This window comes from Aotus nancymaae, unplaced genomic scaffold, assembly GCF_030222135.1.
Source record: "Aotus nancymaae isolate 86718 unplaced genomic scaffold, 86718_ANA_hifiasm-v0.15.2.pri h1tg000006l, whole genome shotgun sequence".
Lineage (NCBI taxonomy): Eukaryota > Metazoa > Chordata > Mammalia > Primates > Aotidae > Aotus > Aotus nancymaae.
In genome coordinates, this window is record NW_026988417.1 from 67,814,692 (window position 1) to 67,830,095 (window position 15,404).

Here is a 15,404-nt window from a genome sequence, read left to right on the forward strand (position 1 = left end):
CATAGTATCTGGGCTGGAGTGCATCATTTCTCACAGCTCAGTCCCTCAAGGTGTCCCTTGGCCTGGTGAGGGAGTTCCCTGACCCCTTGCACTTCCAGGGTGAGGTGACAGTCCACCCTGCTTTTGCTCACCCTCCGTGGGCTGCACCCACTGTCTAACTAGTACCAATGAGATGAACCAAGTACCTCAGTTGGAAATGCATGAAGCACCTGCCTTCTGCATTGATCTCACTGGGAGCTGCAGGCCGGAGCTCTTCCTATTTGGCCACCTTCCCAATCAAAATTGATTTTGGATTTCTGGCCTCCAGAATTCCAATATAATAAATTTTGATTATATTAAGCCATCCAGTTTGTTACAGCAGCTATAGGAAAGTAACACTCATGCCAACTGGTCTTCTGCAGCTCAGCTATCAGAACAATAATATAATGAAGTTTATACCATAAGAGCATCAACTCATGACAACTCTCAACTTTATAAAAATTCTTTCATAAATTTTACAGCCAAAATGACACATAGTATGTGGAGTGTGGTTATAGTTTATTATATCTGATATGGTGAGGAACGAAGTCTCTAAAAATAAAATTTCCTAGGAATATAAGTGTCTTACCATGTTCCTGAGTCTGTGGGTCCTGAGATGCTCTCTAGTTACTTGGAAACACTCCCAGTGTCATCTGTAGTTGGATTAATTAACTCCCAGCTTAAGTAATTGGGAGTAACAGCTATTTCATTGTTTAACTACAGATGGATTGCCCTCCCTCCCACACACCAGAATAGGGAAATTAAGCACATGGTCAGAGGAAAAAAATGAATGTACTTTTGATGAGAATAACTTTTTTTGGCCCAGCTTTACTATTAATTAGTGTGTTCACAAGAACTCTGTCCAAGTTATGAAATGTATTTAGGTAATCCCATGTAGAACAAGTAGACATGTAGAATGTCAAAATCTCATAAGTAGAATGTCAAAATTTCATAAATAGAATGTCAAAGTCTGTCTGACATTATAGCTGCCTTATGGCACTGAACAATTTTTCCCTGTCTTATACTTTTCTGTGTATCTTGAAATTTTTAACAATAAGCAGTAATACCCTCTCAAATCAGAAAAAAAATAGAAATAAAGAGAAACACCCTAAATTTACTTAGTTTCTATTTATGTTCAAACATGGAAGCATGGATCCCAGTTACTTTGCTTCAGTGCTTACTTGGTATCAAAGAAGCCTCCTTTGTATTGACTGAGCCCTTAACCTGCTCTAATTCTGGCCTGGTTGTGTAGACATACTGACTGCCCTCCTTTACTCTGTCACTGGAGCAGCAAAGAGCACCACAGAGTGTGGCTTATTAAAGTCTCTATCATGGTATAATTTAGCAAGTCAGTGCTGAGACAGTTTCTAACAAAACCTACAATATAGACACACACACAGAGAGAGAGAGAGAGAGAGAGAGAGAGAGAGAGAGAGAGAAACAGAGTCTTGCTCTGTCACCATATTGGTCAGACTGGTCTCAAGCTCCTGACCTCAAGTGGTTCACCAGCCTTGGCCTCCCAACCTGCTGGGATTACAGACAGGAGCCATCACACCTTGCCTACAGCAACATTTTTTTTTAAGTAGAAACATTTGATTCTTAGTCTCAGTTTGACTTGTGAGATGAGCCGAGGAACCTTGTTTTAACTCAAGATTAATTCTAAGTAACTATAAATCTTTATTATTCTTATCAAGACCTTTCATGTGGTCATCTATTCAGGTAGAAACTAATCCGCAAGGTTGGTAACTTACACATGGAGAGAGGTAATTTACCTTCCTAACCAGTTTCAGTTGCATAAATTCAAGCACTATTAGTTTCACCTCTGCATATAATTAAGCAAAGATTCAACCAGCTGTAGCCCAGTAAGATGATCACTCAAAATCCACATATTTAGCTTTGCGTCCTTTCCATTTCTTCCCTCTCGTCTGCCTAGGTAGTTGTGAAAAACAAACCCCCAAACATCTTCAAAAGCTGTCACAGATCATTGCAGAAGCATAAACCACTTTTAAAAGCATTTTTGCCATGGAGATAGATTCCTGTCATATCTTTCCTTTCAATTAAAGCCTGACTGGAATATATTTAGCAGTGGACAATGAAGTCTGTTTATGAAAAGTTGTTATTAATTTGTGCAAGCACATTTCTATGGATTTAAAGCAACTATGAATCATACAAATCCATGTGGGCTAGAAAAAAATTTTAATGTTAGTTTCCAGATCATTTTTACTACGTGAGTTCTTTCTTTCCAAAACTAATTACTAAAGGAAGCAGGGCAGGGTTAGAAGAGAAACAGCCAAGCTAAGTAAAAGGAAAAAGAAAAGACAGGATTTTTCTTGAAATCAGAAAAATCATAATCACGTAACAATGTTTTTTACCCTGCTAGGACAGAAATCAATTTCACTGACTTGAGACACACACCAGAAGAGAACGGGGCTTTTCAGTGAGTCATGAACTGCCTCTGACCCTCAGTTCCCATCTCTGGAAATCAGAGCTGTGGGCCAGTTGGGCAGTTTCCATGCTGTATTCAGTGGCATTTGGAGGGTTCTGAGTATGTGCTTAGGGGCAGCCCAAGTTCCACACCCCTCAGTTTTTATCTGTTATATACATTAACTCGCATAAGATTTTTGTTTTAGAAAGAAATAAGATGTGACTTTTTGTTGGTTTGTATAAGACAAATTGAAAAATAAGACTGGGTAATGGTAACTATTAGAATAAAATATCTTTACGTTCTATGGTGCCCAGCCCCATAAATTATTTACATCGACAACTATTTCTCCTAGTCCTCGTGTTGCAGGTTAGACAGTATTATTTCATTTTTACAGATGAGATTGACGACTCCAAATACATGCAGTTTCTTCTCCTTCTCTTACATCCAATTCAGAATGTCACACATTATAGATAGAATTGCAAATAATCCATCTGTATCACCAACACCCCTATTTTCTCATTTAGTTTCATTTGTTTTTCTCAACTGTAAACTTCTCACATATTTCACTGCCTCTCTCTCTCAACAAATTTAGGCTATATTTCCCCAGGACTGGTTAGAGAATCATTTCCTAGAGAAACTGTCCTCAATAAGTGTGAATCAGTGAACTACAACAGATCCTGAACACACAAATTCTCCTATTTACCTAATATTCATTCATTCCAAAAAGATGTATGTCGCTCCTTCAATATATCAGTGATCAGAACAAGTGAAGACTGCTCCTCACGGGATTTCCAATCTGCACCCTGCAGTATAATTCCAGTCTTGTAGCATCATGTTAATGATGCCTTAATGCTGACTTCCAAGAACAAAAGGATCAATTCCGAAGTACTTCTCAAGACTTCCTCCAGTAAACCCATTGATTTTCCTTGCAAAGTAGACAAATATATCAAAGTAGACAAATATTCCTTACAAAGTAGACAAATATTTCATTGAGAATAATTTCAAATAATTTATGTGGCCACTTCACCCTCAAGAAAGTGGAGCATAATTCTCCACCCCTTATGTGTGGAATACACACAGTAACTTCCTTCCAAAAGTAGAGAAAAGATGAAAATAAGAATAACTTTACCATGGAGAAATCTGACAAATATCACCTCAGGCAGATGATCAAGTTTATCATCAATTATGACAAGTTATGTGGGTAACCTTGGTGTGAAATGGCACTTTATGAGTCTCCCCAGTAATCTGTGATCTCAATCCAGTCATAACAAAAACATCAGGCCTATACCAATGGAGGGGCACTCTGCAAAATGCCCTACCTCTACTCCTAAAAACTTCTCGGGTCATCAGAAACAAACAAACAAAAAACTGAGAAACTTTCATGACCAAGAGGAGCCTAAGGAGACATGAGGACAAAATGCAATGTTATTCTGGTTAGGAACCTAGAATAGGTAAAGAAGACTAATGAAACATTAAGGAAATCTGTATAAAGCATAGACTTTAGATGATATAACATATCAATATTTGTTTATTAATTATAATAATTTTTAGCATAATAATAATAGGAGAAGCTAGGTGTGAGGATATATGAGAATTCTCTACATTGTTTTCACAATTTTTCTGCAAATCTAAAACTGTTCTGAAAATAAAGTCTATTTTAAAAAGTGATTTAAATGAATCAGATTCTAAATGCAAAAAAAAAACTTAAGAATATTTTAATTATTTTTTACCTATGTCTTTAAAGCACTTTACATAGCAAAAATGTAAGAAATCTATATTAGAGGGAACAAAAGAAAGTTTATGAATAACTGTAATGTTATTTCAACTTAAAAAGCAGGAAAGGATTGTAAACTGCAAAAAAACAGATAAAAGTCTTTGCTTTGTTTTAGACACTATATTGTACATGTGTTTAAAATTAGCAAGTATAACATTTACTCTTCAACGTGTATCTTCCAAACAGTCACGGTGCTTGAGAGTCAATTAGAAACTAATCCACGTGAAATTTTTATTAGACCAAATTTACTGGGAAATTACTGCCAAGATAATACTTAGGTCTCTTTTCTTGAGTTATTTCCTGGTTATTCAGCCTTTTAGTTAGAGCTTCAGATTACAGCAAATGCCTTGGAAAGCAATGTTTTAAGTTGTAATTACAATACCCTAGTAGTATCACATATTGTTTCTCTTTGCCTAGATATAGCACCTAGTAAAATATTTGATGAATGAATAAAAGTTCTTTTTATTGTTTCATTTAGTACACTTGCTGTCTCTAGACTATCTCATGAGTGTGATTATAAGTTGGTTTGGTGCCTCAGCTTTCTACCAAATGCATGATCTCACACATAATCCTAACTGGAAGGTCTTGATTAGCAGATGATACAGATCTCTGTACCTTCTGGACTTGTGTAGCTCTTTGTGTGTTAAATTTATAAACTGGAGGAGGATAAAGCTGCTATAGCACATAGATCTCTTTGCATTATTTTAACAAATGGTATTCCATTAATGCTATTTTATTGGAAAATAGAAATGGAACTCCTTAGTCTCTCATATTCCGTCTATCTGTACAAATCCAACCAATGTCTATTAGCTTTTGCTGCATAACAAAACACCTTGAAACTTAGTGGTCTAAAATGCCACCATTGTATTTAGCTCATGATCCTCTGAGTTATCTGGGATTGATGGGATTTTCTTCACATTGGATCTCATCTTACAGGAAGCGAGATCATTCTTTTCAAATGGAACAGTCCCAGAACAAGAAAGAATGACTTCAATGCACAAGAGCTTTTCAAAACTCTGCTTGTAATATGTTTTCCAGTGTGCCACTGGCCAAAGCAAGTCACATAGATAAATCCACAGTTAAGAGGTTAAGAAGTAAATTCCACCTCTTAATGAGGGAAACCGCTAAATATTGTGTCTATTTTGTTTTGATTTACCACAGTCCACTCTCTGGGTTAAATTATTTAAATTATTCACAATGCAAAATACACTGACCCTCTATGACTGCCTCAGAATCTGATCCAATATGACAGCAGTCTCAATATCTAATATCTTGCAATTTGTATCTTGTTCATATGCAGAGGAGGGTCCTCACGTGTTACATGTTGACACTTCCTTTTGACCCAGAGACCTCTCAAACTTAAAAAAAGGTATCTGCTCTTTACATACCTAACATACAATGCTGAAACAGGGACAAAATAATCATCACAGAGATTCTTATTTGAAAATAAAAGAAAGGAGAGACATAAATAATTGCTGTTTTGTAGCAAGTCTGAATTCCAGCTGGATATGTACTGTCAGATTTTCCACATAGAATCACATGGAATGATCCCTGATTAGAATGCAATTCTGCTTCCAGAAAGTGGTTTCTTCCCCCGTTGTTCTTTGTTTCTTGGTTCCACTCCCTACACTCTTGTTTTCACCATCTGAGATGTCCTTCATTTTCCATAAGAAATGACACATATTTGAAACTGAAAAGTGTTCTCAGATTGCTTCCTTCCTACTTGTAAAAATTTGGAAACCCAGTTAAAAAATTTTTTGAACCATCCCTGTCCATTTTAGTCCAGATTTACAGTGCTTTTGCCCTGCAACTCACTTTAAAAACATTGAGAGTTTGTGATTATTCTAATTTGAGTCCACTTCATAACACTCCACAATTCTTTTTGTGACACACTTGTATCTATTTAGGGTGTGTCTGACTGCTGTGAGAGAATGCCTATAAGTCTTAGAAACTCTTTTATTTAATTGAAAGGTCTACAATGCATTATAAATTTAAGTAAATTTTAACAAATCTTAACAGATTTCTAGGAGATTTAACAAAGGGTTGCATAACTGAAACTTTAATTTCATTTTGCATTAATTACTTATTTCATTTTGAGGTCTTATACTAGTTGCAAAAACTAGAGATGAGAGAACTTTATTTTCCAATCCAGAAAATTCTAAGACTCCTGTATTTCCTCTAAATTCTATCTAAAACTGAACAGTTATTTCTTTACCTTTTATCTTTCTTGAAATAACTTATCATACTCATCTAGAAAAAGCTAATTGACACTTTCAACACTCTGCTTGGAAGTTTTCTTCTCCACATCCACAAGTTCATTAAGTACAGTCTGTCTTCCAAATTATGATGGTAACAGTTTTGCCAGTAGTTTTCCTGCCATATCATACTAGTGTCCATTTCTTTCTGCCTGCTGTAGCAGTTTCAGGTCACCACCTATGTTTTTCATTTTGACATTTTACCAGCAGTTTCTAACAGTTCCTTCTTAATTTGTTAACCTTTACTAGCTACCTAATCCTTAAATCAATGCCATATATTTTAGGTTTTTTTACGGACGCGTCCCACTGTACAACATCTTGTGTTGATTAGTTATTGCTGTATAACAAACCATCCTAAAACTTAATGACATACAGCAACAACCATTTCATTTAGTTCACAATTCTCAAAGTGGTTTGGATGGCTCAGATCATGTTCCAAATTATTCTTCATCCTCAGTTAACTAGCCCAGGTGTCTTTGTAAGATACGGTCTCAGGGGTCCCAGCAACAAGAGGTATCAAGTCCCAATGTGCAAGTGCTGCCCAAGTCCCACTGGCCAAAGCAAACACATAGCTAAGCTCAAATTTAAGAGGTGAATGAATTGATTCCACCTCTTGATAGGAGGAACTGCAAAAGATTGCAGTCAGTTCATTTCAATCTACCACACAGCCCATTATTCAAAACAGCTCAAATTTCACACCCTCTAATAGTTGGTTACTGGTTGCTTTCTCCTCTCCCTGTCTGTCTCTCTCTGTATCTTTGTCTCCCCGAAACCCCCACATTTCCCCAGATTTTGTACCAAGAGACCTGGATCATGGGTCTGGCTCTACCATCAAACTGTAACCTTGAGGAAATCATTGCATTTTTCAGAACCATAATTTCCTCATCTAATCAAAGCTCATTCCTCATTCCTGATCAAAGCTCATTGATGATAAGAACTAAAATAATATCTTTTACCAACCTCTAAAAGATGTGATTTTACCAAAGCCTGCAGCGGTAAAAATGTGGTGTGAAATAGGAGGAAAATACGCAGCTACCCTCAAGTCAAACCAGGAAGGACAGTATCCTCCTATTTCCTGCCAACATAGTTTGGAATTAAATCTGGGTTTCGAATTATTTTTCCACTTAAAATGCTGTGTCACCTATTTTCACCTTCCTAAAATCAATCCTTGCTCATAGGAGAGTCTTGACTTTCCCTTGAGTTCATCTCATTTCTCTTCTTCCTTTCAATCTCATATATTCTTTACAGAAATACAGCAAGCAAATCCTTTTTTTCCAGTTTACGTTCCAATGTTTATCAGCATCAATCTAAGAAAGTTTAAAGTACATTAATTTATTAAATATTTGGTGCAAACCTATTACATGCTGGGTGTTAGGGATAAACTGCTAAGCAGAAGTAGATGCAGTCCCTGTCTCCATATAACTCTATACTTGTAGGAGAGTCAGCTATTTATCAAATAGTGACATAAAGACAACTAAATCAAATTATAGTAGCTACTACCAAAAGAATATACATATTACTAAAACTGCATATAAAAGGAGGTCTAGCCAATGGTAGGAATATCAGGGAAGACAATCAGAAGAAGCAAATTTAAATTGAGATGTGAAAAATGATGAGAACTTAGCCAGAAAAAGGAGAGAGTGAGTAGTGGAAGCACAATATTATAAGCAAAAGAAACATATTTTACCTGTGAATTATAGTACCTTGGACAAGTTCCTTGAGCTCAGATTTTGAGCCAATTTGGGAGCTGGACTTCCTGAATTTGAATTCTGGATTTGCCACTTAACTAGCTGTGTGATCCTGGGCAAGGCATTCGCACAGTGTTCTTTAGCTTCCTCCCGACAACATCAGGGTAACCTTAACTACTTCAACTATCATAGAATTGCTGGGAGGCTTGTATGAGTTCCTATGGGAAGCATTAAAACAGTTCTTGGCACATAGTAGATGCTCCATGAATGTTAGCTTTTATTAGGAAGAAAGAAATCTCACATCAGTTCAATTAGACATTTAGAAATCATTCTATGACGTTTAAGAAAATTAAGACTCAAAAAGCGTAAGTACCTTCTCAAGAGTACTTAGCTAACCGCATGATCTGAGACTCAAACACACGGTTTTTGATTCCAACTTGCTCCATGAGGCCTCCCAAAACCTCCGTAAAAAAAATGTCTTCTTGAAATTTCAAGCAAGGACCTTCAGCTAATTGACTTAGTAATATTGCCATTGGCAATAACGTCCCTTGGTCTTTTCCAAATCAGTAAAGACTAATTTTCTGAGATAGTCCTGAGCTGTGAAGAAATAAATGTGGATTTGTGTCATGGAATTTTTTGTGTTAGAATACTTTAACTATAGCACTAAGAAAATTGCGCTTATAACAGGAAATATGTCTCAGATTTGAATATAGACACTAAGATGAAAAGACCAAAAAAATGCATTGGACCTTCTAGCCCTCTTCATTGTATAAGGACAAAAAGAAAGCTTTTTAATTTATAAAATAAGTAGTCAAGATGCCACAGCCATATGTGGTGTCTCACACCTGTAACCCCAGCACTTTGGGAGGCCGAGGTGGGCAGATCACCTGAGGTCAAGAGTTTGAGACCAGCCTGGTCAACGTGGTGAAACCCCATCTCTACTGAAAATACAAAAATTAGCTGGGTGTGGTGGCAAGTGCCTGTAATCCCAGCTACTTGTGAGATTGAGGCAAGAGAATCCCTTGAACCCAGGAGGTAGACGTTCCAGTGAGCTGAGATCATGCCACTGCACTCCATACTGGGCGACAGAGCAAGACTCCATCTCAAAAAAAAAAAAAAAAAACGAATAAAACAATGCCCCTATGCAATAAGCTGCCAGTGTCAAATGGTGATGTGAAAAATGGGAAAATATCACAGCAGAGCTGAGTCAGACCCAGGTCTCTCTGGCTCCAAACTCTTGTGCTGTCCACGACAGCACTCCTATCAATGCAGGCTGCCACTAAGGGTTATTTGCAATGGCTCTATTACAATCTCCTGGAAGAGAGAAAAAGAGATAGAAGGACTGGTGAAAAAGCACTAAAATGTGTAGAAACCAAGGGTTAGGAATGGCTTTAGGATTCACCTGGTATATGTCTAAAAGGGGACTGTTGTTCATTTTTCGTAGGCCAAGAACATTCAGATTTGGAAAAAAGAAGTCATTACGGCCTAACAAATCCGTAATATTCATCCTTATGTTTCTCTCCTCTTTTGGTTTGGATTCCGAGGCAACCTATATTTACTAAGCAGTTTTATGTGTATTTGCGGAAGGCAGGTGATTGCTATCCCTCAGCTGGTGGGGGATGGGGGGAAAAAGCTGTCCAGAGGGAAGACATTTAGAAGTTAGAAGGAATCTTGTTTAACGTTGTGAAAATTCTTAGGCTAAAGTCTTTAAAAGTGACTGAGTTAAAACTCTGTTGTATGCATTATCTGAAACATAAATTACTATCAAGAAGACAAGGAGGAGAGAGAAAAAGAGAGAAGACAGAGGGGAAAAACACAAGTGTGTGTGGAGCTCCCCTGAGGGCCCTAGCTAAATTCTTGGCAATTTCTACTGCTTGCCTTCACACTCCTGGGGCATTTTGTCTGCACTCACTCCTATCTCCACCCGCTCATCCTTCTGCACTCTGACATCTGCTTCTGCCATGGCACAGAAGCAGAAGAGGCTGGCTGACCTGTAGGGAAGCCATATACCAATGGTACAACAGGGGCCTGGACGTCAGTGCCTCAAATCCAGAAACTCCCCTTCCCCACCTCACATTTCTCTGCCTCTCTCCTGAGGACCTTTTCCAACATAGAGGGGGATTTCTTTACCTGTGAGCAGGAGACACTACATGTGCAGGGGATTGAATGTCACCCCAGGGGTAACCCTCAGCCATGGAGGAGTAGGTGTCTGTGTCTGTGAATAAATACTCCATCTTGACACCAGCCTAGGTGGAGTACTTCTGAGGGACAATCTCATGGTTCCCCAAGTGGAATTAAGCTCGGCTATACACAGAAGTAATTATCTCACTAACATACCCGCAGTGGCTTCTCTAGCTTCTCGACTTCGTTTCCCCCATTTCTGCCTCATTTCATCATGTCTGTCATGGAACTAGCGCCCAAATAAATAGTTTCTTCCAAGTACTCATCTCAAAGCCTTCTTTATGGTGAATTCAAACCCAGACACTAGTGTATCCTTTCTTGGCATCAGTGTATCTGCAATATAATAGTAATTAGATTAATATTAATACTTATTAAGATTGATTATTAAAGCAAAAGCAAGTCAATATTTTTGAGGGTCGCCACTGCTCCACTTTTTCACTCTGGATTCCATCAGGGAAACAGAATCTCCCCAGGTCTCCATGTAGAAGAGTTTTACTGCAGGGCATTAGAGGCTCATTCAGCCTTTGGAAAAGCTAGGGAATCAAAGGTCAGAAAAGCTACAGCTAGAAGCATGTGATTCGCAGGCACACACCTGGAAACCACTGCAAACCTTATGGCTGCCATCTGTCCAGACGTCAGCTTACAACTGCAGCTGGAGAATGGTACCTTCTCTTCCACCTTCCAAATGCTGTGCAGATTAGAAGATTCTAATCTAGAACTAAAGAGGAAAAGGATGCTGAAAAATAAGGTTCCAGGTTTCTGCCCTGCAATGCAGAGGGAAATGCAGAAAAGCAGATGGCACATTTATAGGTATAGCAGATAACACAGGTCACCCAGGTAGAATCTCATCTGCAAAGACCAGAAGCCTGACACTTAGACAGTGCTGAATAAACACTGACAAATGTTTGCTACCCAATTTCTTCTTTTCTAAACTACACAAGGACCATCATCTATCATTCTATTTGACATGATTATACAGAGAGCTTCTAGTTTGGCCACCAGAGACATCTATAACAACAAGGCTTTCCTAATCTTACATACCCAGTTCCCTTGACTGGTCAGCTGTCCCTACATAGGCTTTGCAGTCAAGCATTTACAAAACATATTAGTATATCCAAATCTTACATCATTTTCACCACCCCATCCCACTACGGCTACTACACTCCTGAATCCTACTCCTCCTCCCTGAAGAGTTCTCTAAGTTATATCAGTCTAGTAAGCATATGCTTGATTATATACTGTAAGGCACCTATTGAGAGCTGACTCTTACACACTTTACTCCAAGTGAAACTATGATGGAAAACTGAAATTTTTATATTTTCTACAGAACTGATCATTGCTTCTGACTGGTATAAACCTCCAACTTTTTTCAGTGTCATCTTTGTGATATGTGCCACCACAGGTCACCTTGTCCTGCTCATTTCCTTCCTTTGTTGCTTTGATTTTCCTTACATTGCACTTCCTTTGTTCTGTTCCCAACTCCAGACTTTCTTTCTGTTTCATGCCTGTCCCCTCTTTCTTCCTTCCAGGATTTACCTGCACTTTTCTACCTCTGTCTCTATGAAGGTCCTTAACACTTGAGGGCATAACTGATCACTTTGAGAACTGATCACTTTGAGATTCTGGTAAACCTACAGACCTTCAACTCACAGGAAAATTCACATGAGCATGTATTGGAAAGAGGCAGGAAAGGGAGTTAATTCACGTTTTCATCTTCTTCTTTTGCCTCACTGGGCATACAGCCCTGTGCTAGTCTTCCCTGGTCATAACAGTCAGCTATTGCCAACAAGGAAGCGTAGTCACCCTGCATGCCACTGTTCTTATGTGGTATGGATGTTAGAGAACTAAACACCATGCCATGTGGCCTGCCCTGCCACAATAGGACACATGGCAAGGTGAGCTAACACCACAGAGGTTGTGATAGATGAAGGCCGGATGGAGGATGAGCTGAGAACTAGTGAGATATGAGAGAAGTCTAGTCAGCAAGGGCAGGATGGTCACTGCTTCCTGGGATCATGCCTGTACCTCACAGTAAAACATTCAAGGCCGACAGAACTGCACAGCAGTCAGGTGGGCCAGGGACCGTGTCCTTGAATATCAATGGATACCTGCCATAACAATCCAAAGATCCACTGGAGGCCCCTTCCTCATCCCCTCCGTACCACGGTAGTGAGAGACAGGAGATGCAGACTCTCTGAAAGCCCATGCTTTGGATTCCTGGCAAGTTAGGAAATTACTGAAAGGGACTTTTCATACTTCTCAAATGAGCTAAATTTAAACCAGATTGGACATTTAATTGGTTTAATTTTTTCCTTACCAGCAGATGAGCATTCAAGACAGAAAAACTGATTAGTAACAGACTAAATTAATTTATTGAACTTTTTTTCCTGCACAACCAATTTAGAACGTGAGTTGCATTTTGTAAATCAAAACATACACAAAAATGTGCATTTTTTTTGTCAGGCATTCACACAGCACCTCTGATGGTTAAGATTCCTATTCTATATTCATACTCTCAAAATACCATTTACTCAACATGGTTACACTCCTTTTCAAAGTCTATATTTTCAACCCAAATGTATAATTTATTTATACTAGCAAGATATCAACTTAGACATTCCGTAGGCAAGCTGAAACTCAATGATGCACAGTGTAAAGTTGGCTCCATCTCACCTTGCTCTTGTTGTCATGAGCACGGCTTTTCTATGTCCCAGTTTCCCTTGCCCACAACATCGAAGACACCTATGTCTCCTTCCTTTCTGCTTTATTTCCAACCATACCTAATGTCAAATCCTGATGCTTCTTTTTTTTTTTTTTTGATGTATATCTAGGTATTATCGCTTATGTCACCATTTTCACATTCACATGACTGCTGCACATCAAGATATTGCAAATCCTCTCAGCTTCTCCTCAGGATCTCAGTATCTGGGCCCATTAGTCCATCTCCAACAATCTCAGTTAATTCTTCTAAGTTGTGATTTCATTATATCTTTTCCTGCCCAATAGTTTTTTTTTTCCTTTACCAAGATTTTTCATGAACTTCAGGTCTACATTCCCAATTGTTTGCTGGATGTCTCTACAGAGATGTCCCCAGAGTACTCAAATCTATTTTTTTTTACACCAAAGTCATTCTCTTTCCTACAGCACCCAAGCCTTCACTCCCAGTCAGCTCCTCCTCCTCTAATCCATGTCTCAGATAATCACACCAAGAACTCGCTGGTCATCAGTTTGGAGCTAACAGTCTTCTCAAGGAGTCTTGCCTCCTTTGCATCTCCAAATTCAACAGATCACAAAATCATGTTGATTCTCTTACAAAATATCTTGAGCATATTACAGCCTTTCCATTTGTGCCTCTCAATTCCAGCGCCTATCATCTCCCCTGCCTTGTATCTCTCAGTTTATCATTTTATACTTTAAATGCCTGTTGAATCGTTTTCCTAAACCATGCATCTTATCATGCCACTAGCTTGCTTAAAACCTTTTGTCTTTCCCATTCAGTAAAATGCAAGACAACTTGCCATGACATATCAGGTGCCAGACAGCCTCATTTTAAGTATATTCCCCTTTGCATCACATAATCCACTATTCCCTGTGAGGGTTGTCAGAATGAGCAAATAAAAATACAGGATGCCCAGATAAGCAGCAATATTTGGAACATACTTACACTGCAATATTTGTTTATCTGAAATTCAAATTTAACTGGATGTCTTTATTTTATCTGGCAACAGTCTTCCATATAGCGTATTTCAAATGCACCATACATTTACAAACCTATGTGATCTTGTTTGTAATGACTGTTCTCTTCAATCGGAATTCTTCACCCTACTCTTTCACCTATTAATATCTCATCCATTTTATACATTTTTAAACCAATAGACAAGATCCATCTCCTCTTTCCTCCTGGGATGGGCCTTGTCTACAGTCCTGTAGTGGAATACAATTAAAACTTGACCTTCTGCTTTCCTAAGGTGGCCTTTATTAAAGATAGAATTCTCTATGATATAACTCAAGAGGAGGAGGGTGGAAGGCAGAAATGCTTGCCTAACATAATAATGCCAAGGTTTTTGTTTTCAAAAAAATAGATTTAAAAATTCACTAATAAAAGGGATACAGATCTATCTCTGGGGGCATGGTAGAGAATAAATCCCTTTAGTGGCAATGTTTGCTTGATCAGATACTTAATAGGAGTATAGTCGAAGGTATCTGTGTTTCCTCACATGCCTAGGGAGTGGGTAGGGAAGAAACCAGCAGACCCCAAGACAAAGCCATCTCTTTCAGTGAAAATGCATATACATTCTGACACAGGTCTGGCTAAGGCCACTAAGCTTGTGAGACACCAGAAGGACCTAAGGAGATTGAGCTTTCATTAGGAAAGCACCTAGGGAATGGGAAAGGGAGAGGGTACTCTCCATTGTCTCTTTCCATTCCATTCTGGTTTCCCTGGACAGAAGTCAAAGACCATAGCTAATGCAGTGCTGTCTTTAAACTCCAGGTCCTCAAGTGCATAGAACAGGGAAAATACTTATAAACATGTGTCCACAAATCAACTACAATACACTTGGTCCCACTAAAGCCTCCTGAGTGCAGAGTGTATCTCAGGCACTCTGCCATGGCCAGGCCCAGTACATAATTTGGGGGATCCAGTATCAAATGAAAATGCTAGGAATCTTGTTCAAAAATTATTGAGAATTTTAATTACAGTGCCATTTCTATACAGAGCCCTGTGGGTTGCACAGGTCACATGCCCATAAAAGCCCTGGCCACCAACCTATGGGAAGGGTATTATTATATCAAGTTACATATTAAGGAACAGAAGCTGGGTAAATTTATGTTCTTTACTAGAACTCATACCACTAGCAAGAAGCAGAGTTTACATTAAAACTCAATCCAAGGGACTTTGTATGAAATCTCTAGAGTGTTGGTGGGAATCATTGAAATGTAAATTTTTTACATTTTAGTGGCTGTTTTGTTTGTTGTTGTCTGTTTATGGAAAACTGCATATAGGGTCTGCTAATTTTACTCCAGTTTTGCTTTTTTTTAATTGCATTTTAGGTTTTGGGGTA